The following is a 25,829-nucleotide window of genomic DNA, read 5'->3' as shown; positions in this document are numbered from 1 at the left end:
ATGCACCCTGGAAATGTTGGGGTGTTATATCCAAAGGCATCCTTCAACCAGTGGATGAATGACTTAGCCTTCTGTCCTTCTGACAATTCTGTGCTTATTATAGGCTTCTCAGAGGTTTCAAGAAATGAAGCCCTATTGCACATTGCAGGGACTTCAATGTCTACATCCACAAAAATACACGACCACTCTATTCCTGCTCCCTTATTCCTGCTTCATTATATAACTACCCAGATAAAGTCCTTGCCATCAGTCCTTGCCTCAGGCTCTGCTTTTAATAGAACCCAAACAGAGACAGAAAGTAATTCATTTAGGGTGACTGTAGAGAAATGTGTGGTAGTGGCAAGAGGGGTCACGGAGAAGGATAGCTATCTTTGAGACTAGAGAGAACCTTGTGTGTCATGCTAAAAAGTTTGAAATTTATTTAAAAGGTTATAGAAAATCATTAAATTATTTGACTCAAGATAGTAATGAGATCAATTTTTTATTTTAACACAAACCAATGGAACAGAATTGAGAGCCCAGCAATATACTCCCATATATATGGGCAAATAATTTTTGATGAATGAGCCAAAAATAGACAATAGAGTAATAAAAACCTCTTTAATAAATGGTGCTAGGAAAAATTGGAAAGCCACAAGCAAAAGAATAAAACTAAACTTCTATTTGTCACCATACACTAAAATTAATTCAAAATGTATCAAAGACATAAATATAAGACCTGAAACAATAAATTGCATAGAAGAAAACATAGGTGCTAAACTCATGGACCTTGGATTTAAAGAGGATTTTATGAATTTGACATCAAAGACAAGAAAAACAAAATTAAATGAATGGGAGTATATCAAACTAAAAAAGCTTCTGTATAGAAAAAGAAAAAAAAAGAAAAAAAAAACCACATCAGCAAGACAAAGAGGCAACCAACTGAGTGGAAGAATATATTTGCAAAGAACACCTCTGAAAGGGGCTAATATCCAAAATATACAAAGAACTCATACAACTCAACAACAGAAAAACAATCTGAACAGACAATTCTCCCAAGAAGACACACAAATGACCAACAGACATGAAAAGATGCTCAAAGTTTACTAGCTATTAAGAAAATGCAAGTCCAAACCACAATGAGATAACACCTCACACCTGTTGGAATGGCTATCATCAGTAGGACAAGTAATAACAAGTGTTGGAGAGGTTGTGGGGATAAAGGAACCTTCGTACACTGCTGGTGGGAATATAAATTGATATAGGCATATGGAAAACAGTACGGAAGTTTCTCAAAAAATTAAGAATAGAATTACCATATAACCTAGCAATCCTCCTTCTGGATATCTACCCCCCAAATCTGAAAACATTTATCTGTAAAAATACATGCATCCCGATGTTCATAGCAGCATTATTCACCATGGCCAAGACATGGAAACAACTTAAGTGCCTATAATATATGGTTGGATAAAGAAGCTGTGGTACATATATACAATGGAATATTATTCATCCATAAGAAAAGATGAAATATTGCCATTTGCAACAACATGGAAGGATCTTGGGCATATCATACTAAGCAAAATGAGTCAGAGAGAGAAAGTTGAAAACCATATGATTTTACTCATATATGAGAAATAAAACTAAAAGCAACAAATGAACAAGACAAACAAGATTCATGGACACAGACAACAGTTTAGTGGTTACCAGAGGGAAGGTGGAGAGGGGAGTAAGTAGATAAGGGTAAAGGGGATCAAATATATGGTAACAGAAGGAAATTTAACTTTGGGATATATATACATACATACACACACACATATGATGTATTATTGAATTTTATACATGAAACATATATAATTTTATTAACCAATGTCACCCAAATAAATTTAATAAAATTTTAAAAAGATTTTTGTTTTAAAAAGATCTCCCCAGCAACATGTAAGGAGTATGAATTGAACATCCTAGAGTGAGAACTGAGAGGCTGATTTAGAGACTATACTGTGATCCACACAAGATATTTTGAATCTTATTAAGAAATTAATTGTATGAATGAATACGAGAGATAAAAAACATATTTTTTAGTGCTTAATTAGATATGTGGAGTGAGAAGTAGGAGATTTCTGATATAGGGCAATATATGAATAACAATTGCATTCATCCAGAGATAGAATACAGGACCAGAAGGTTGAAAGGAGATGGGTAGAAAGAGTTTATTTTTCAACATAAATTTTTCATTAGAATTTTAATCAACCATGTGAAATTAGTCTGTGCCCTATACTTCTTGGCCATAAACCTAAATGCTAAATATTTATGGAACCTCTGAAATTCTACGTAATTAAAACTTTGTTAAAGAAAAATATCCTCTTATTTTTTTAATAATTTTGGATATAAAGCAAAGTATCATTAGTTGAAAAGTTTTTGGTTTCTTCATACAACTGGTGGTTCTCAAATTATAAGAAACATCAAAAGCACCTAAAGGACTTGTTAAAACTCAGATAACTGGGCCTCACCCCCATGTGTGTGATTCAGTAGGTCTAGGAAGGGCCTAGAAAATCCACATTTTTCACAAATTCCTAGTGATGCTGATGCTGCTTGTCCAGAGAGCCTACTTTGAGAACCACTGCATTAATTAGACCATGAACAACTGGTGGGCAGAAATAACGTCTTATTCTTTACTATATGCTTACTGTGTACCATCTAGTAGAATCTCAACAAATGTTTATAGGAATGAGTGAATGACTAAATTAGTATATGTGATATAGCTTAAAATTTTAGCTAATTTGTACAATTAACTGCCCAGTTCAAGAGTCTTCTTGTTACGTCTACTTATAAGGAAATTAATAAATCAAAAAAATATTAAGTAATTGCTGTCCCATTTGCTGAAAATGGAAAAGCTGAACTCTGTGTTGTCATGGATACAGCATTCTATTTTCAGTACTAGTTGTGTCCTACTTGTTAATGACTGTTACAGTAACCAATAGGAAAATAACACTTCACTCACCACATTTCATTAAATTTAACACCTCATATTAAGCTTAATGGGACAATAAGAACAAAGTTCTGCTTGCCAATTGTTTACAGAATTCCACCATTTCTCTGCAGTTAATGACTTACACAGCATCAATCATTATGAACAGTTCCCAAAATAAAAAGGAGATAGGAAAATGAAAGCTTTCTATTTGACTTAATAATAATGACCTCTGGGCTGGACATTTCCTGACATTTAACCAATAGTTGAATTAAAAGACTCTACTGTCTTTGATTCAGGGTCTCTGCTTCTACCATAGATTATTACCTTGCAGGAAATGCCTTTACTTTCCAACATTATAAATTTAATGGAAGAAAAAGAAAAAGAATATGAATACTGAGCACTAGGATCTTTAGGTCCATACATTTCAAAGTGGCAAATGCAAAATATGGGTGGAGAATGGACAAAATCTCTTAGTTTGAATAAAATTCTTCACAGTTTTGTTTTGATGCCAATCACAATAAAATAATCAACTTCGTCACTGAAACATGGAGTTGTGTTACTTTATTTCCAACAAAAATTAAACCGTGAGGGTAAAGACCTTCATAATGCATAGGAAGGGAATGGATTATAAACAAACAGCTCAGGCACACACACACACACACACACACACACACACACACACACACACACACACAAAGAAAAGAAAAGAAAGATAATTAAATACATTAATGATGCACACATCTGAGCAAAAGACCAAAAAAATATTGGAAACTATAACATCATTTAGAAGTCAAGGGAAATAAATGGGGAAGGAGAAAAGGACAGATAACTCAGAGGGACTGAATAAATCTCAGATAGGATATAAAAGACTGGAAACAGATGTTTATATTAAACTGCCAATGGAGTGATGAAACCATACAGATTGTGGTACCAATTTAACTGGAAAAAGCTATGGCGAGCAGACAGAGATTTGAGTTGGAGCTCTATTTTCCACCAGTCAACTAAAAGAGGTGGCTGCTGCCGCTACTGCTAATGATGAATACCATATGCTTGCAAGAGACATAGCCAGTGTGCTCTGCTGTGTGAGCTGGTTTGGGAAGATATGTGTAATTTTCTTTATCTGTTACAAAATTAATGCAACTTCAAATAACTGCATGCAGAGTGCCTGAAGAAGAGTTTCTCATTGCTTCTCATTGAAAAAGTCAAGAGTGAATCATTTTAAAAAATTTCGTCTCAATTCAATAACTCAGTTAAAATCATTTTACCTGATTTAGCCCTAGTTTTCCATTTTATTTTTATAGAAGAGAGGAAGCCTACAACAGAATAACCAGGTAATCAAATAGTACACATAATATTAAAGAATAAATAAAAACAGCAAACTTGCTGCTTACAGTCTTCTTTAAATGAGCATATATGTGTCTCTGTACATATATTATCATAGTTTCCTTAGTGTATCAGTAAAAAAAAGAATCTAAACCTTATGTTCTAGTCATAAATTTAGTTTTATACTGAAAAATGTCAATTCCTCAATTTTAAAAAATCTTCAAAAATATACTAGAATTGGCAATTGGGGGTTTGTTTTTGTTTTGTTTGTTTGTTTAAGGAAACATTATATCCAAATCCAAGAATAAAATAAACAAAAGTTCAAGGTAGAAGAAAATAAAAGAACAACTAAGAGAAGTGGTGTATAAGTGATCTTGTTTTTTCTTTTGAATCCAGCTGTAAATGCCATAATTCTAAGCTGAATGCCTAGTTAGTCTGGTCAATTCAGTAAAGAAAGAAAAAAGAAAGGAAGGAAGGAAGGAAGGAAGGAAGGAAGGAAGGAAGGAAGGAAGGAAGGAAGGAAGGAAGGAAGGGAAGTAGGAAGGAAGGAAGGAAGAGGAAGGAAGGAAGGAAGGAAGAAAAAAAACTTCAGTTATTTACTTTTATATTTGATAAACAAAATAACTGCTAATCTGAATTTTTTATGCCCCCATCATTTTATTAATGTTATAGAGACATGGTTTAAATGTTCTTTCTATGTTTTTTTTCTCCAAAACTCATTAAAATATGGAGAGCAGAAAGGGAGAGCCACAGAATATCTTTAAAAATATTTTGGTAGTCCTCATTAAGAAGAGTTTAAGTACCTTGGATTTTATTTTATTACGTGGTAATAAAATTCAGCCAGAGGAGAGATGTTCAATCTGGAACTCAAAGGCCAAATATAAGTGCCTCTAACTCATAACCAATGAGCCTTTGACAAAGTAGGCTTGGAACTGAGGAGGCCTGTTGCCTCAGAAAAACCATCTGCACTGTATAAGCTACTACATTTTTGTTGTTGTTGTTGTTGTTGTTGTTGTTGTTGTTGTTGTTGAAAATGATTCCTGCCTTACCAGCTGAAGTTTCTTTTATATTCATTAATATGGAAAGGAAAAAATCAAAATAAAACTTCTGACAGAATGGGAACTTCTTAACAAATATTATCAGTTAAATCTTAATATAATATGCTTACTGATCTAGTTTTGTTCTGAAAAATGAAAGAAATGAAGAGAAGGGTATAAAGACAAATACAATATGCACCAGAAAACTGAGGGAGAAATGGGAAAAAATTGAGGAAAAGTAACTACTTGTAGTGACAGACTGTGCTGCCTTTCAAACTACTGTCATTTCATTTTTTTCTATAGGCCTGGGACTTATTTTCACTGCTGAAACAGTCTTTTGGATCTCTAATATCAAGGGCAAACATGTATTACTTGACAGCATTCCAAACTTGTCTGCTGGGAAGATTTAAACCACCTGATTCTATCTTCTGCTCCTGGTCTAACGCTGTCATGTATTGTAGGCATAGATGTGCAGCTCCTCCAGGAGACTGTGCATGATCAATTCCAGTGCCCCATGAGCAAGAGTTCACCTTCAGAACCCTCCAGAGTCACAAATCCCATTGAAATATATAGCAAAGGTTTGCATTCCTCGCTAAGAACAATTGCTCCCTGTGGGGAAAACTTTTGCAAATGCTCCCTGAACTAACTAGAGACCTGAGATTCACTTGAGAAAGGCAGAGGGACACCAAGCTCTACTCCACCCCCCTCTATCCCGCTTGGGTTCCAAGAATCAACAATGAACTAGCAAGCGTGGAAAAATTAGAATTGTAGAAGTGCCAGAGGTATCCCTTGGAGCAGTGTGAATATTGTGTTGTCATGTAAAAGAGCCCTTGAAAGATAAAGGAATCAAGTCCAATTATATTACTGGTTCCATGTTCATCTGAATCACTGTCTAACTTCAGACTTCCAATGATATCATAGTGCCTGCAATAATTAATTCACCTCTTACTTCCAAAAATACACTGAAAAATTAATTCCAAATGCTAAAATGAAGTTGGCAGCACAACACTATAATTTCGCAGGTTCCCTGGCATCATTTTGAAATGTTATCTTGAGTAAAATGTAGTCTTGCATCTTCCCCACAGATGCAGTCTGTCTGATTTGTGGGCTTTATTTCTCATTATATTAAAGAAAACATACCTCTTTTGATCTTTTTATAAAGGAATACAAATTATCTTTCATAAACATTTATACAGATGCAAAAATATATCTTAACTGCAAAAACAACAATACTAAATTTTAACTACAAATAAGCAAGGATAAATATTATACTTATATGAAAACCAATTTAAATTAAACTTCATAAATAAATAAGTTGGAGATAAATCTTTTTGTTATTGCATGTTTGTTATTATGGTTTTATCATAGGAGATAACTACATAATAATTTAATCTCAGTTTAAGGGCAGCCCAACTGCACTGAAATGTGCTTTTACCAGAACATAAACTCCTGGATTTGTATACAAGAATCTAGGAATGACCATTTAGACACCATCAAAATCTTAATCTGTAATTGGCAGGTCTATCAACAACCGAGAAAATTGACTGAGACATACAAACAGTTACAAGGGTTGAAATACCAGGTGTAATAAAACAAGTATTTTTTTCTTCATTTTAAGATTTGGGGGGGAGGGTGTGTGTCTTGTTTTTACTTTGCAATGTGCAAACTCAAAGAGAACCCAGATCTCTGAGGTATTCTCGTTTGGGCTACTCCAATACCAAGAAGAGACTATTTATATGAATATTGCAGTAGAAAAAAAAAATAGCTGGACACAGCTGGCTACTCTTTCCTTTGGCAAAGAACAGCAATAGCCTTACCATCCTTCTGTTTATGGCAACACAAACTACTTTATTTGAAAAGTCACTCATTTCTATGATTGCAGTGGACATGTTTTCATCAACAGAGCAGTTCAGGGGGAAAAATTATTTTATTAGCTAATTTTCCTTTCATGAATTAGGGATTTTTCTCTGCACAGAGAGAAACTTCAAACCCCTCCAGAAATGGAAGCATGCCCATGGATCGACTACTACAGATCAAGTTTCCAGTGGGCTAATAACCTGCTCCAGTGAAAACATATTTTTAATTTGCTTTTAAGGTTATTTATTTTTTTATTATTACGCTAAGGGTTTATAATTTAATGTCAAACATAATTTTGCACGAATTATGTGACTGTACTATGATGCAGTAGATAAGCTCAGTGTGCCTGGTTGGCATGGTCTCAAACGATGTTTTGAGAAAATGGATCACCATTTGGCAGGTTGCCATTCCATAAACTGCTCAGTAGAACTTTAAAAGGAAAAAGTTGCAAAGAATTTTCATGTTTTGCAAAAAATATTTTTAATAATATTAGAAGCAGAAAATATAATTACTCTCATTGCTTTCTACTAGATGTAACATAAATTGTATGAAGCTAATTAAAAAATTAAAAGGTTTCCAATTAGAAATTGCGAAGTCATATTTATTGTAAATTGTCAACTAGCCAAGTAGAATAATATTTTTAAATGAGAATATTTGTTTAAAAATATAGTAGTCATGATAGTGTCTCCAAGTTTTACGATCAGTTTGATAAACATTTAGGAGCATCGACAATGTGCCAAGCATTATGCTGGAAATGGGAGATACAAAAATAAAAACTGTATTGCCACAGCTCTCAAGGAGTTCTCTTTCTAGTGGAAGAGACAAACAGAGACACATCCTTTCAATGTAACACAGTAAATGCTATCATGCAGTTATGCAAAGGGTTCTCTGGGCCATAGATTAGGAGAACTTCACCAAGATTTGGGGATGTGGTGAAATGTCTACCAGAGGAGACTAGGAAATAGATTTAGTGTTCCAAGTTAGAAGACAAAGAATCAAGAGAATTGACACATCAAATAAATGATGATTTGAATATATATTAGTTCACAAGTTTAAATAAATGTAAATATAACATTTATATGTTATTAAGCCATTTTCACATGCTTTAGTTCATCTGATTCTTTTACTGATCCTATTAGTTTCAGTATAGAGGGTATTAGTATCTTCATTCTTTAGATAAAATATAAATGTATCCCAGAAAGTTTGCATGACCAGCCCAAGGTCACTGAGGTAACAAACGCATTTGTAAGAAAGCCAGGAGAAACTATAGGACTCATGATTTCAGCCCAAGAGTTATTCTGGTATACTCCACTCTACCGTCATCTTGCTCATTTGTCACATTATCACCAAGAAAACAACAATAACTAAACCTTTAGGCATAGAAATGCATAATTAAAGAATAATGTAAAATATCATTTTTGGCCTTTCCAATTAAAAAGAAAACATCAAATTAACATAATCAGTAAGAATTCCATATATATTTTAAATGTCATCCATTCATCAACCACAAATTCTAAATCGAATCACACAGAACGTGAAATCGAAACTTATCTGTGTCTCCACACGATCAAGTACAAATAGTTTGGCAGAAAAGTGAAATCTGAGGAGTTAAAGCATTTCAGGATGCACTGGCCTACTGGACATAGTAGTTAAGCGAGTTATCCAACCAATTATAAGACAATGATGCTATCATGTTGATTGGATTGCTGAGTCATTGACCTGATTTTTTTTCATTATGGTAAGTGAAATAACTGAGTTGTGAAAATTTCATGAATCATATATTTTTATAGATTTAATTGTCTTTATAGACAATCTTCAATAGGGGACAGTTCTCTTGAGTTTTCACTCTTGCTTCAAAATATTTATTTTTGATAATATAAGAGATGTGAATCCTGGTTTAGACAGAACATTAACATGACCTAGTATGACATGTTTGTTTCTTTTCTTTTATCATTGAAAAGTATTATATCAAGCACGGGCTGGACTAAATCAATCTCTAATCCTACAGGAAAATATTCAGTGTGACAAAAAAATTTGCTTTAAATGTGTTAGAAAAAATAATTGTCTCTCTATATAAAACTACAGAGCTAGTTACTGGTTATAATGAATTTTCCTATTAGTTGTGTCTACTTAAATTATGTAGGTAACCTATTGCAACTCCTCTTTATATTTTCTAGCTACTTATATACTTACAATTAAAAAACAAACAAACAAACAAAAACAAAAAAAAACTGACTGTTCCAAAGGCTGCATATATTAATCAGGTTAGCTTAGGCTATGCTGCAATAACCACCACACCCCAAAATCTCATCATAATTTACTAATTGCTCATGCTAAGTTTTTCTGGGGTCTGATATTTTCCAATTGATGTCACAGGCATTCAAGCTATTTTTATATTATAATGATGTCAACAGAGATATTCAACATTCAGGTTGTACAGCAGAGAAAGAGAGCTTAAGGACCACATACCAGTTCATAAATACTTTTTACTTGAAAGTGAATCACATTACTTCCCTTCAGAGTCTCTGTGCCAGAAGTAGTCAGATAGGACTGCTCAACTTACAGAGGGAAAGGGGAATGTGGAAGAACACTTGAATTGTCTGTGAACAGTACATTTCTTTGCCATAAAGAACATGGTTCTAGAGGCAGTTACATTCCTAACATTCTGAGAAACTCTTACAAAGTCCCTGGTTCAGACACATCACAATGTAGATTATGTATCTAGAGCTAGAATGAGTATTAAATGTTAAATAATAAAGGAGATACTATTTTTAAAAACAATAATAAGAAGAAAATTATACAATTATTTAAAACCAATAGGTAGAAAGGAACTAATTTTTTAGATCATATGCCTTCATTAATTTTTACATTAAAGTCTGTATTCTGAGAAAGCAAGACTCAGAGAAACTAATGCCTGAGGTAATGATGCTGCAAGCACTGGATCCAAGAATTGAACCTAGTTTGATCTTAATCTAATATCTCTGCTCTTGCCACTTTATCATTCTGACTGCCCAAGTGTAAGTGGATCAGGAAAGTGATCAATATCCCTTTCTCAGCCAACTAAACAAACAAACAAAAAAACCCACAGTGGAAGATACCTCTAACCCAAGGTACCTGAGTCTCCCAGGAGCAGTAAGGTCAGAGCTAGGTTCAAAGGTAAGAAATCAGCCTGCTAATTCAAGAAAGCTAAATGAAGATTAAATGGGATTACCAATAATGATAATAGAAGTGAGAATAAAGGTAGCCAATGAGATAGGGAAATTTTTCAATGTAGAGGAGTGAAGGTTTGACATCTGTTACACAGACAATACAGTGCACTGATTAAGAAGAGCCTTTGGCATCAGATGGCTTAGGATAGTTCTTCATCTGCTTAACCTTTCCACATCTCAATTTCCTTTTTTCTATAAAATGGGCATAAGGTCTACTCTGTTAGATTATTATGAAAACTATATTAAAGGAATTACCATTTGAAGTATTGATCACAATATATGATGATGCCTTTTTCTAGAAGAAGAAAGATTCTTGAAGGGTCTCAAGTCATAATATTTAGTATTATAAATAATGCCCTAGCCACTGTGAGACTGCTTACAACAGTTTCTTATGTGATTTATGGGACTTTTATGTGGATTTCTTGGTCATGAAATAGGGGACACACTATTGTAGAATACAATGTGTCATATGAAGTCTGCATGACACTGAGAACACATTCTAAATAACACTAATATGAAACGATGCAAACCTGCTTACAAAATATGTAAATATCCAAAAATAATTGATAAAATATTCAATAGGACTGAAACAATTTATCTTATTTTCTATTATCTTAAGAAATTTTCCCATTCTATTGTCATAGTTGCTGACAACCTTGTAAATCATTAAGATGGGAAAAATAACCCATGCCTTCAATAGTGACTAAAAATATAGCTTCATGATATTAATCCAACTTAAATCATCTGTGTGATTTCAATAGTTTTGTTTTATATAACACCATTCAGCACATTAATCACAGTTCTTCTATTCTTACAGTGTAAATATCCAGGTACACTGACATATTTTCCACTTATTCGACATTATCTTTTTTATAGCATGTTAACATGAAAGTAAATGATACAACTGAAGCCAAAATTGGTTGCATAACCTCTAGTAAAATCTCAGAAATGTGTCTCCACCCTAAGAATAAGCTTCTTGTTTCAGCAGTAGACTACCTAAGTATTTTTTTTTTCCATTGCTTTTTAACTCTAAGAATAAGAAATGTGTGTCCATCCATTTTAGGCACTAAACAGACAGCAACAGAAAGAGAAGTTCACTATTTATTCTATGGAGATAGAGCCTGGTAAGTGATATCATGACATTTTTCACAGTAAATTGAGGTTTTTGTCCGCCTCCAGATATTCCGATGGAACCACGTTCAATGGCACCCTCAAGACATTTAGAATTCCGTAAGTACAAGAAGGATTTTAGATATAAGCTGAAATGAGAAAAATAAGTCAGAAATAACCCAGATAGTAGCATCAAGGCTGTGAAGGAAACACTTTCATTACTAAGCATTAAAACTCCTTTTGATAGGATTTATAATCAAACGCTTGTTTCTAATAACTCATATATATAATATATATCTCAAGTGCCCCCCAAAAAGACTAGTTACATATCATTTGTCTCTTGGAAATAGAATTCAATATAGAAAGGTTTTATATTGGGCGTATTTAAATACACGTTTCATATGTCTTTGAGTAAATATGAATTGTAAGGAGAAGCAGTGCACTAAGGACCAAAACTCAAAGTCCTCAATTCCAGTTACAGCTCCAGCCATTTTATCAAATCATTTTACTCTTCTGAACCTCATACTATCTACTAGATAAGAAGTTTGCATCTACTAGATAAGAAGATCCTATATGTTCCAAGTGAAAGCACCGAACTCTTCATTTATATTCAATGTCATTCTTAGACCAGTATGTCATTCCACCATATACAAAATATAGTATGCCTCTCAAAATATAGTGAAGACTGACCACCAAAATATAGTAAACTCGACTACACACAGCTCATTAAAAAAATCTAAAGGTGGGCAGTATAGTAGAAAAAAACAGAACTACACAGTACAAATGAATGGATAATTATCTAACATTGCACAATGAAAGCTGTCTCGGGCCTTGTATTTCTAATCATTCATATTAAATTTAACCAACCACTTCAAATAGAGGTATCCCAGATTGTCTTGACCTCACTAAATGGTAAATCTGTGTTTTGAAAAAAGAAAGTAAGAAAGAAACTTTGTGTGAACCACAAGGAATCAGAATAACTCCAGACCTAACAAAAATTCTATTGTAATAGTCATTTCTTGAATCCTTACTAAATGTCAGGTAATGTGTTAAGAAATTTGTAGGCATCGTCATATGTAATCCTCTCAACAACTCTTAGTGTTAGATAATGTAAATCATGTTTTACAGGTCACATTATTGATACATGTAAAAGCTAGTATGTAAACCCATTTCTGTCCAACTCCAAACCCTAAACCCCTAACTATAGTGGGTCCTCAAACAATATCATTCAGCGTCATTTTGTTATAATACTGATGAGAAAAACATTTTTTTAATTTCCGGTCAGGGCCACCGTCTATGGAGTTTGCCGCTTCTCTCCATGTTTGCGTGGATTTTCTCTGGGTGCTTCAGTTTCTTCCCACATTCCCAAAGATGTACATGTGTTGTGAATTGGTGTGCCTATATTGTCCCAGCCTGAGTGTAGGTGTCAGCATGAGTGTGCCCTGCGATGGAAGGGCATCCTGTACAGGGCTGGTTCCCATCTTGTGCACTGAGCAGTCAGGACAGGCTCCCACCACCCATACCCTGAACTGGAATAAGCAGGTTGAAAAATCGTGATCTCGTTTGTTTTTATTCATCATTCTTAAATGTATGTATAGCTCAATACTTAATATTAAATTTCAATACTTAATATTAAAAGTGTCTGGGGTCTTTATTTAGAAGTTTGGTGATGTTTCTTTAACCAGAAATATGCCATAGAAACTTATCTCTTGTTTCTATCAATTAGCTTGTGGCAAAATTGGTTTCATTAGACATAGTTTTACTTAAAAGATCAAATTTCCAAAATTCTTTCAATGACATTAAGTGAGGATTTACTGTACTGCCTTATCTGTGACCCTCCTGTTGGAACCATACACTGAATTTTCTAGTAGGCTCTAGAAATACTATTTTAGGAGCATAAGTTAGGAAGAAATATGTATAATTCTGTTGCTTAGGCAGGGGTTATTTTGCTAGCCATCCACCATTAAGCCAGAATCTTATTTGTCATTTTGAAATTAAGAGTTTTATTATTTAATAAAAAAGGACTAATTCACTAAAAGATACTAAGATATGAATAGAAATTATACTATTTCTTCCAGAATTAGCAAAACCTTTCCATGCTTAGACAGATTTTCATATAATTGAAGTTACAGATAATTGTCATAAGCTTTAAAATTACCTTGAATTTAAAAACAAGAAGGTAAATTTAAAAACAAGAATTCTGATAGATGTTTCTGCCCTGTTAAATTTGCAAGTGGAAAAACACATATCTACATACAGCTCCAAAATAAAACCTTCTAGAGCAAAAGTTTCTTTTTCACAGTATGCCCCTTTACCAATTCTACTATATAACTCACAAATCTAATTAAGAATGTTTGAGCCAGCAAGAGAACTGTGCAAATGATTTTCTATCCCAGTTTTCTCACACAAATATAGACATTTTTTTCATTTGCTGTATATTCATGTAATTATTTTCCCTAAAAAAAAAGTTTTGAATTCTAGAAATGTTCAAAACTAATTATACCCAGCTTTCAATGAGCTCGACTAGGATTTCATCATCACAGGAAACACAACTGTACCTCTTGTGGCTCATAATGGTAATGGTAGGCTTCTGCATCATTGCTTTGACAATCTGCCACTAATTCTTGTGGTCTTCATCTTGGTCTCCAAACACTTAAAAACAGCTGGCAGTCTTGATGGAGAATTACATTCTCACTTGTTGGTCCTTGAGCTTTTTAACAACTTAAACTATTGTCATAATGATGTGGCCATGCCTTTGGGCTTTAATCTGATAACATCTACCATAGTCCACAGTTAGAGCCTCTTCGTATGGTCCTGAAATATTTCTTAAGAGTTCCAATCTGAAAAGAAATACATTATTTTAAGATATTCACCTTCATCTAGCAACAGATATTTGTAAACAATGGGAGTAAGAAAAATTAGCACCAGCAACCAACACAATCGTAAACATGTGATTTTTTAAATAAGTATTTTCTTGAATCCACATCTTGAGAATCGCCTCACTTACTGAGAATATATGCCATTATTATAATGTTATAAATAAAATCATATTAAAAAACATAATATGAGTAAACAGGAGTAAGGGAGTAGTAAAAGAAAAAAGTAAAAAGGAGATAATTTGAGATGACTGTGGAGAAAACTTGAAAAATGAAGAAAAAAGATCCTCAGTTTAGATAAACAGCACTGAAATCAAGAAGAAAGGAATTGAAAAGAAGAAACCTATCATATGGTAAAAGATTGCAGATTATTATAGCACTTTGTTGAGTTGAATTACAGCATTTTAATAGTAGTATATAATGTGAATGGACCACAGTTGCATGAATCAGTAAAAAAAAGGCCAATATTATGTGAGTTTTAAAATATGAGATATAACTTGTGGGTTGTGGGTCATTTTTGGCTGGGTGAGTGAGTCTAACCCTATCAGAATTTGAAATAGCAAAGGTTATAAAGCATACATTTTCAAAATTAAAATAAAATGTCATTGCTATTTTTGGAATTCACCGTCAGATTATTATTGCCTTAAAAATCAGTGTTGGCCTCTTAATCTCTTTTTTCCATATGTCCAGAAGCAAGTTCATATTGGTACTGGTTCATTTTGCTAAAATGCTGTTGGTGGTAAAGTAAGATGATGACATTTATGACCAAACGGTATACTCATCATAAAATATTTGGTTAACAAAGATACTGTTACATATCCTACAGAATAGCAGAAATTTCTCTTGACACCTGATTTATGGATACTTGTTATCTCAAATCCATGTGTGAATCTTTAGTCACAGAGTCCTAGTGGTGCTATACAAGTTGAACAACTAAACTAGGCTCATCAAGTCAAGAGATTACTCTCTTTATCATAACTCTAAATAAAGTCATGATCTTTTCTCATAACTCAACAAACCTGTGATTACAGGTATTGCAGACCACACATGACTATTATTCATGATTTAAACAATGGGCGTTTTTTACATTGTTATTTGAATTAAACTCATAAAGACGTTTATGATGAGAAGCAGAATTTATTTTTTTTAATATTCGATACATCACAACTTAGCAAATGCAAATCATTCTTTTTAGGTACCTGTTTAGTAATACTGAGGTACCATTGAGTTTCACACCTATCTTTCCATTTTCAGCACCTAACGTCATTTATTGCTCTAGCAAAACTCATTATTGAATCTCTTTTCCAAAGTAGAGATGCTAACAAAAAATCCTAATGTATCAAAAGTAATAAAAAAGAGAGGGAAGCTGCATCATCACAGACCACAGCCTGAATCTTATAAGAAAAACTGTAAGTATATGTAAGTATATATATGAATAGGGAAAGTACAACACAAATTAGGAAGAAGAGCTTATAGAGAACCCTATAAAGGCAAGATTTCTGATTATTTTATAAAGCCCTTAAATAATGAGATGGCACATCAGTCTACCAGATTTATTCTTTTACAAGAATACAAAATTTTACTTTTTCTCTTAGAAGTCTCTGATGAGGAAGACTAGTACTTTTGGGGGATACAATTTTTGTAACCTCTAATTACAGTATCAAATATGCTGAAATTATTTACCCCTTAAAATTAGAACAGAAATGACTAACAAAAATGGATTTTTCTATACAATTTATGGATCTCTTTGTTGAAAATAAATTAGAATTTGAAACTTACATAATCATCTTTATACTCTTCTACTTGCCCCAGATATAGTTTTCAATTTCCATTTCATTTTTGTAACCTCTAATTACAGTATCAAATATGCTGAAATTATTTACCCCTTAAAATTAGAACAGAAATGACTAACAAAAATGGATTTTTCTATACAATTTATGGATCTCTTTGTTGAAAATAAATTAGAATTTGAAACTTACATAATCATCTTTATACTCTTCTACTTGCCCCAGATATAGTTTTCAATTTCCATTTCTTGCTTGCAAATACATTAAAAAAAAAAAAAAAGACTTTCTCTACTTTCGTCTTGACTGCCCAGTGTTTATTCCCTCTACAAATGAAAAGACAAAGATTGCCAAAGATGACAGGGTAGCCTGCCTAACAAGCAATATTAATCGCATATTAGGTTAATCACATATTAGGTTTAATGTTCCCCTGACTACGTTTTTTTCATAGTCTGCATAAAATAGTAATGGCATCTGTTAAATATATTCATGGATAATATCAGATATTTTCTTTTTTTTTTCTTCAAGGCTGCAATACCCACCTACCCCACTCACCCCTCTCTTATGTCCTGGTCCCATCCCTCTCTTCTCCGCTCTTATTTTAACAATTTCAATGACTTCTTTACCACTGGGTCCTCCAGTCATTCTACAAATATCTTTACGGGTACATAATCTTAAAAACAAAACAAAACAAAACAAAACAAAAACAACTTCATTTTGCTTTTTTGTTAAACTTTTATTCTACTTTTTGAAAGGATAAAATAAACTATGCTTTCCAAACAGATGCTGTATTATATTAAATAGTTTAGTATGTGTGTTTTGCTCCTTCCAGACCACAAGCTCCTTGAGAGCAAAAATGAGGTCCTGTTGATCTTTGTATCTCCAGCAACTAGAATAGCTCCTCACTGCATAGCAGATGCCCGATAAATAGTACATGAACTAAATTGAATCCATTACCCACTTATTTCTTATCCTTTTAAAATATGGCTTCTGCTCTCACAACTCTGCTGAAGGTCAGCAAATCAAACGGCCCTTTCTCTTCTCCTACATGCTTCAACCTGTTGGCAACACTGAACAGTGAAAAAGCGTGAACTTGGGAGTGGAACAGATCTGAGCACAATTGCAGCTCAGCTGCTTGCCAGCTGTATAACAGTGGGCACCTTACCTAACCTCTCTGAACATCAATTGAGTACATCCAGATCTGACGTATTATTGATATTCAGTGTGTGTTAGTTCTTTTTCCCCTTCCCCTTCATTTTCCATTATCCACAATGCTACAGTCAATGGGTCCTCCTTTCTCATTGTTATAATCTTTGTAACTTCTCAGACTCCTCCAATGCTGTTCTCCTACTAATTTGGATTCTAAGGATATGTCTTATTCTCTCATTCTTTATCTTCTATCCCTTAACAAACCCATCTAATCTTTGAAGTATAACCTTTACTTTTAAATTGCCTTTTCCTCTGCTTAGTTGACTTTAAATCTCTCTCTAGCCTCCCTGTCTTAGGACTCCTCACAGCAGGCTAGCCATCTGCAGACACTCCTAAACTCAAACATTACATTTCCCATACAAAATATGCCACTGTCTCCACTCTCCCAATATGCTTGTCTTCTTGTGTTTCCCATTTTGATGATGAGACCACCACTTATAAAATCAAATAAGCCAGAAGTCTGGGTACCTTCCTTGACCCCCTCCTCCACCCTCCACAGTACAACTCTGATATTGCACCACCTCTGACCAAACACTTTAAGTAGCTTCAGTTGCCTACAATGAAGTTTCTTTTGGTTTATTCCTCACCGCTTATGACTGATAGAGCCAAATAATCAATAATCTTGCCTTAGTCAACTATGATCATAATCTTTGCTACTGCCTGGATGCTGTTATTCACAATGCCTTAGTTTGGTATTTAAAACTCTCCATTGCCTGGTCCGCATTTGTCATTTCAGTCTTATTTTCTACAACTCTCATAGACTCACCTTATATTTCAACCAAATAGAAATAGTCAGCACTTCATTAATGACTCCAGATACTTCTGCCTTAATCTTATTACTTCAAGCCTTCCCAACATCCTTCTTCCAGCTCCTACCTTTTCCAACCTTAGGTAATTCAATAAGCTCAATACCAATGTCCTCTCTCTATGAAGATTTCCTGGGGTTCCACAGTTAAGAGCCATCTTTCCTCATCCAAATCAAGACAATTTAGTAGTTTCTCTCTTAGAGTCTTTGTTACTATTTATCAAACAATGGTCATTCATTTCTTTTTTTTTTTAGGCCTGCTAAATTACTTATCTTTCTCTCTTTCCAGTGCTTTTCCACCCGCTCCCTATTACCACCCTTCTTGAAAACCTGGGGAAGAACTTAAAGTAGCTTTGAAAATTCCAGACAAACAAGTATATTAAATAAGCAATCATAAATGTACACACAAAATTAATTCAATAAATTTTCCAGGAGATAGTTGAACATCTCCAGCAAAAGAAGTTGCTCTTATGTAATCAAAGCTTTGAAAGGTGCAATTCCAGGATCTCAGCTGTGTTCTGAGTGGTAAAGATTCTAAAAATCTGACTACCAGAAAACTGGAGTGTTATTGTATAACCAAAGGCTTCTGGTCAAAATTTATAATTAGCAACAGAATCAACTGGCATTACTAAACTATATTTTGTTTCTTTAATCTCCTTTTCCTCTCTTTTGTTTTCCTCCTCCCTGTTTGTGACTGATAGAGCCAGATGATCAATAATCTCGCTTTCACCAACTCTGATCATCATCTTTGCTACTGCCTACATGCTATTATTCACTTTAATACATTAATCCTTTGGTTGAAATTCTTAAGCCACAATTCTTTATTAAAGGACCATCTTGGCATCCAGGTGCTGATAGCAGCTTGTCTGATGTTTCAAAAAAATAAATCTGAATGAAGCCTCTCTCTCCCGCCAAAAATCTAAACTGAAGAGAGAAAGAGAAAGATACAAAGAGAGACAGATTTCAGCTCATTGACACAATCAAAGATGTGGAAGGAAAATTAAATCTTATTACATAAATTAGAGAACAGGAAAGTTTCACCTTGCGATTACAATTAGATGTCAACATGTCATTTAATGACAAAGTGCTAAGAAATATTATGGCATTTTATTCAATTTTACTCTCATTATTATCACAATGAGAAATAGAACACATACTGTACTGGTTAGCAGACAAAACCTTTGTATGATTGCTGTAACCTTTGGTGGAGCCTAGTGATTTTTGTTCCTTTTCAGAAAGACATTAAAGTGACAGTGTGGCAGGCCATTTTTTCCACCACACACACTAAAACTAGTGTGCGTGCAGCAGAACCCTGCCAAAGCACGTTGCATTCATACAAAGATCCATACAGATCTTAATCATAAAATAATCCATTCTGTACTCTGTTTTTATGACATTTATATGAATCTGGCCACAGCCTCATCAAGCAGTTCACAGAGGAAAATTGTTCTATTTATGTGGTCGAGACAGGGCGGACTTGATTTTCAAGCAAAGAGAAAAAGAAAGAAATACCCAATTTTTTGTAGTCACAAATCTGGAACTCAGAAGAACTATTTTACACCATTTTGTAACTGTATTTGTAACAGAGGATCAGAAGAGATGATATTCTCTTTCTCTGTCCCCTGTCAATAGTAAATTCATATATCACTATTTCTGAAACTGAGAGACTGAGTGAAGACACCTGGAAATAGTTTCCTCCTTCTTTTCTATTTAATTGCAAAAGGCAAAGAAATGGATGTGTGGTAAAAGTAGAAAGGAAACTTTCCAATGTGCATCTGCTTTAATTTATTCTTGCCCTTGCATTGTAAGAACTAATACTTTTTCAGCTAATTTCCCCAATTTTTGTTCCTTTTGCCCTTTAAGCATCTCACGTTCAAACATTGAGAAAAAAGAAAGGTGACTTCTGAGAATCTGTACAGACTCATCTGCCCTTTCTTTCAGGTTTGCAATAATGTCAAAAATTAATCTGTGTACATGCTAGTGTGATTATTTTCTGGACTTTATTAAGATATATAGAGATAAAAACAACTATTTTATTTCCTATAACATTTCCTAGAAAGCTAAATTTCTGGGTAAACTGTGTGAATAAGTAATCTGGGTAAAAAATATCTCATTGCTGTGCCAATTTAATAATATTTCAGCCATTCATGCCACTCTTTACTCATTTAAAATAGCCCTAGCTTTACTAGCAGTGTTCCCCCTATAATTTTAGTTTTATATCATTACATACGACTTCTCAGATGTTGCACTCATTCCCTCCACGTCAAAAACTAGACTTCGATTATCTAAATCCTACATTTATGAGAGAGATCTGAGTTCAAGTTTTCTGGCTTCTTAAACACACCTTAATTTGAATGTGGAATAATTACAGAAGGGTACAGAATCATGTATAACAATCAGATACCATGTGACCCCAGGCGCCACAAAAATAAGCATAAAAATATGCTTATTTTTACATAAATTTCATCAGAAAATAAACCTTTTCTCTTTCTCTTTCAAATAATAAAGGACAATCCTTCCTTCTCTTTGAACAAAGAGGGAAAAAGGATGAAGTGCCAATAAGTGTAAGAGTGTTGTAAGAAACCAAATTAATGTGAATAATTATGTAACGATTGCTCTTAATTGAATAAAGATAATGTTAAGGGTGTTCACTTTTTTCTTTTTACTTTTTTTTTTTTCAGAAATCACTGGTATTTAGGAATATGCTATATACACTGCTTTCTTTCTCTAGCCACCCCTCCCCCATCTAAATGACAGCATAAATAGACACATAAACTCCAACCGAATCATTAGTGTGTGAGATACTGTTACCCTGGGGCTGCTGTAACTCACATATATTCCCTTCTTTCTATTTCAAATCTTTAAAATATTTTCTTTTCAAATACTTATAAAAGCACGTATGGTTGAAATAAAAATAAAGCACATACAGATGATATTTTCAAACACTGCGCTCTCATGTACCAGAAGGAATGTTCTGTTTCTCTGGGTCCAATATATACGTTCAGAAAAAGTAAAAGCTTAAAAGTAGGGAAGATCAAGAATAGGTTGTAGAACTACTTTAAGATGTTACAACCATCATTTAGAAAAGAATTGGCATTTCTTTATACAGCCTAACTACCTAACATTAAAGTTTATGAAAGAATGTACATTCCATTATTAAAAGTGTGTATGCACAAAAGTGTATGTGTTTTACATGCAATCACTATGTGAAGATGAGAAGTTGCAGATAAATTTCAACCTATTTAAACTATATTTGATTCAAAAAAAATCCCCTTATTAAAAAAAAAAAAAAACTATTAAATAGTTTGTCCTAAGACTATTTATCAACATCAATGTCATCTTTTGTTTTAGCCAAGCCTAAAGTAGTGGAAATAATCTTCAAGGTAAAGACTGCCATAAAATCCTATAAATCAAACACCTGAAAGTCTCTTTTTTAATGACAAGGGACCTTCTAGGAAATGTGATGACCCCTCCCTCCCTGAGTCTTTTCCAAACTTTTAGGATGCCAGCTTCTTATGAGAATTAAGAGAAACATTAACAACAAAGTTGGAAAGTTCAGCACGAAGCAAGGAGGTTGGGCACATACCTGTTTTGTTTTATTTTGCTTATTTATCTTGCAGAAAAATGAGAAAATTCTATAGGACTACTCTAGGACAATAAGAAAGCTTATTAATTTTTTTTTTTTTGATCTGGAAGATATCCATCTCCCTAAACTGCACATTCTTGACAACATTGGGATTTAAGAGAGTGACCTACTTTCCACATGAAGAGTTACACATCAGATGTGGCTTGACCACCACATAAAATTAGTCATGATGAAGACAAAAGAGTACAGAGTAGGTGCGACATCAAATAAGAGCCCCAAGACTACGTTTACAAGCCAGGTCCATGCACCAAACACATCTGCAAAATGTAACAGGAAGCATTTTTCTGGAATAAGAGAGAAAATGCGCAATAAATCCACATTAAAATGTACATTTAAGTAATGTGATCACAACTATATGTAACATGGCCAAAAAGATAAATAAATAAATGAGAAAGATCTATTTATGTATCAAGGCAACTCTGCCAGCTATTTCCACAGAATGAACGTGAAATAAGAGACATGAAGCCACTCTCCCTTTAGCTGATCCCGTTCTCACATGTCTTCCATATATTAAACAACTCCCAGCACTGAGGGTAACTCAAACAAATATTATTTTCTATGAACCCTAAATACAAGTCAACTACTTTACTTACATTCAAGCAAAAAATAAAAAGCAATTATCTATTCCAATACTGGAGGAAAGCCTTGCTGTCGTGGACTTATTAAGAAAATATAATTCATTTGGTCTCCAATACGGCAGCTGCCTAATGAAGAATTCTTAAGGTAATTTTGTCTAATTCAATTTTTTTCTTATATCCCAGTTGAGAAATTAGTTCCCAGATACATAAGACTCCCTATACATTTTTTACATAATATTGCCAATAGAGATGATCCTTGGTACCCATTAAAGAAACCAAATGGCAAACAAAAATATTATTGAGTATCTACAGTATGCCAAGCTAGATGCTATAGGCAATAAAAGAAAACATACTACATGATGTCAATCCTCAAGTAATTAATAGACCATGTATGAAAATTGCAGAGACAAGACCAAGGGTTTTTAGTACGTAACAATCACAAATATTTTAATTCTATGAATTAAATTTTAGAGGGATTAAAGGGAAAATGTTATGAGTGTGATATATAATAATATGAGAAAACTTTTGTAGGTAGTGCTTGAGGTGAGTATTAAAAGAGGAGGTATGGATTAGATAGAGTAAAAGAATTTAAAATTTCTAATTTTACTACTACATCATTGAATGACCAATGAGATCAAAATAGATCATCTTAGTTTAGAACAATTTCCTAGCACTCAAGGAATGATTAAAGGGATGACATTCAAAAAGAACAAATTAATTACCCATTATATTTTGAGATTCAAAAAGGAAATTTTGAAAATAGCATTGGAATGTTTTCTGGCTTTCAGAAAAACCATTGGTCTGACACATTGCTTGTATTACCAATGGCCCTTGAATTTTTCACCAGTGAATTGAGGAGTAATCCAGGTATTATACAGAGAAGGGAATTTTTGTTGTTAATTTAAAGACAGCAATTCACTTTGGAAGCACTGAAGCAGATCAAGGTCATGCATTTGCATGTACTATGAATATCTCTTAAAAATTCAAAGACCCTAACAGAATATCCAAAAGGAATTACTTTGGAAGGGGACTCAAAAGTAAATAAAACACACATACAAAATAACAGCATAATAGACTGTTTTTCATTTTGACAAGTTTTTTAACCAACAGAAATGATGACTAAGTCAATAATCTACATGCCAATAAGCATGGTCATGGCACAACTGGCAACGCTTTTTCAATCATTTTTATAAACACACTTATAGCTGTCATTCATATACAAAGAAATATACTCAATTTAATATTGTTACATTTGTAGGTTAGTCTAAGCTGTTAACTATGGACATGTGGAACCTGGAAGACAGCAAAGTTCACTAAGAGTATAGTCACCCTCATAAGCACAACAAAAGAAACTCTACAAACATCGACTATAGAAATGCTGGTTGTTGTGAAATAACAATATCTGGAAAGCAATAGGCCATTAGCGATGTTGCAGCAAGTAGAAATAAAGGTATCTTGTTTTGATCAAAGCTACCATGATACCCAAAAGGCAAAGAGACAGGCCTGCAAACAAAAAGCTCTATAATCAGCAGCAAATCACAGAAAGTCTACAGAAGCCCATAGTCATGCAACGATTGATTGCAGGAGCCTACATCTCTCTTTCTGGGATTAATGCCCATAAAGATAGCAACACCATCATCAGTGTCATCTTCCAAACAAAGGACCACAATATAGAGAGAACAATATTAATTATTGTCAAAATCACTTGAGCACTCAGCGATTTCAGTAGGAACAATCAGTTTAAGTGGCAGTGGCAACTTCTCGACATAAAACACACTTGCTACAATCTAAACTGAATTTAAACAGAGGTGAGCGACTGCTTTAGTTGTTTAATCTGGTTAGATTTGAGCTAAAGTAGTTCACATTTTTAGAATGAACGAATCAAAGGCATAATTGTTTTTGTCATCTGCACAGCAATTTTACTCCTGAATGCATTGTTTTAGGCAGGAATTAATAAAAATTGCATGCGCTTCAGGTGCTGGGTAGATCACCCTTTTCCACACAGCCCAGCCTGGAGCTGTGAATGCTCCTTTTCTTATTATCAGTTAATAATTCTCTCTCATTGAGGCAAATTAAGAACTTGACTGTGTTAGAGAGTCCAGAACACTGCTAGAGGCAAAAGGGGGCTAAATGGCAGAAATTCCTCTCTGAGCAAGATGCATGAAGCACGACATTGTGTCCACCACAAAAGCCGCTCTGTATTTTTGATCCTTTCTAATTTAATTAGCCCAAGAGGTAGCGCATTAATTTGCCAAGAATTCTTCTGATGCGAAAGCTGCCCTTATTGCAGTGAAGGGAAAAAATAACCTGCATGCTACAGTGGCGTGCTAGTAATGAAAGGGGGTTATTTTTGTGTTACAAATGGCATTGCAGGGTTACAAGAGACCTTTAAACCTTTTTATCTCTGGTTAGGTCATATGTAACACAGTGTAACACAAAGCGCTAATTAACCAATTCTGGTCCAGACATCTTTTAGAACACTTAAGAGAGTTACACAGTTAGAACCCAGGTCAAACGCACTGCTTTGTTTGCTTTTAAAAGCTGAAAACATCTTCTGGTGTATATATTAAAAATAGAACAAAAAAAAATCATCAATAGACAGTTCAATTACCCTATAGACTCAGTGCTCTAGATATTTATTCTTGTCTTTGTTTTCTTTCTGTTTAATGATATTCTTTATGTGGGCAAGCTGGAGCCTTGAAGTCCCTTAGAAGATCTCTTGGTTCTTTATGCTGTATTTGTTTGGTAAATTGTCTCCATGTTAATCTTCTTCATCAAATACTTGGAGTCAGCTTTGAAAAACTTTGATCAGATCTACCACACCAAGCTTCTTCATTGCCATGTGCTTCTGATATGCATTCATGCACTTGAATGGGTCATTTATTCATTAAAGGACAAGAAACATGCATCCTACCATGATAAGTCCTCCCCAGTACTTTGAACTGTTAATTAAGCCTATGCAATCATGTCTGCCGTTTGTAGAACTATTTCTTTTCTAGAAATTACAGGATCCCATTTAGGGACTTTCAACACCCCTGTCGTTTTCCCTCACCACTTTCCATCCCTGCTGCCTGAATGTGGCTTGGTAAAAACACTCACTCCTAGAAACTAACTCAAGAAAACCTGAGGATTATTACACTGTACCTTTACTTCCCCTGTCTCTTTAACGAAAAAAAGTAGAAGACAATAGCTTTAAAGTAAGGCATTGATATTTCCCTCCCTTTTTGCTTCTACACTGAAATCAGTGGATTAAGGAGTGGTGGTATTTAGAGTGTTTTCGGTTATGCCTTATGGGTACTCAGAGGCATCACAAGTAGCCTGCTTATGCCAGAGTATAAAATTTAGTAGCCAAACTGAGAAGAGGAAATTAGCACTGTCAAGAGGTAGGCAGGATGGATCCAGGCTCTAAGCAATGGTCTGGGGTGAGAGGGCAGAGAGCAGAAGAAAG

The sequence above is a fragment of the Pteropus alecto genome, unplaced genomic scaffold, assembly GCF_000325575.1.
Source record: "Pteropus alecto unplaced genomic scaffold, ASM32557v1 scaffold3, whole genome shotgun sequence".
Classification (NCBI taxonomy): domain Eukaryota; kingdom Metazoa; phylum Chordata; class Mammalia; order Chiroptera; family Pteropodidae; genus Pteropus; species Pteropus alecto.
The sequence above is the reverse complement of the archived record's forward strand: the minus strand, read 5'-3'. Positions refer to the sequence as shown.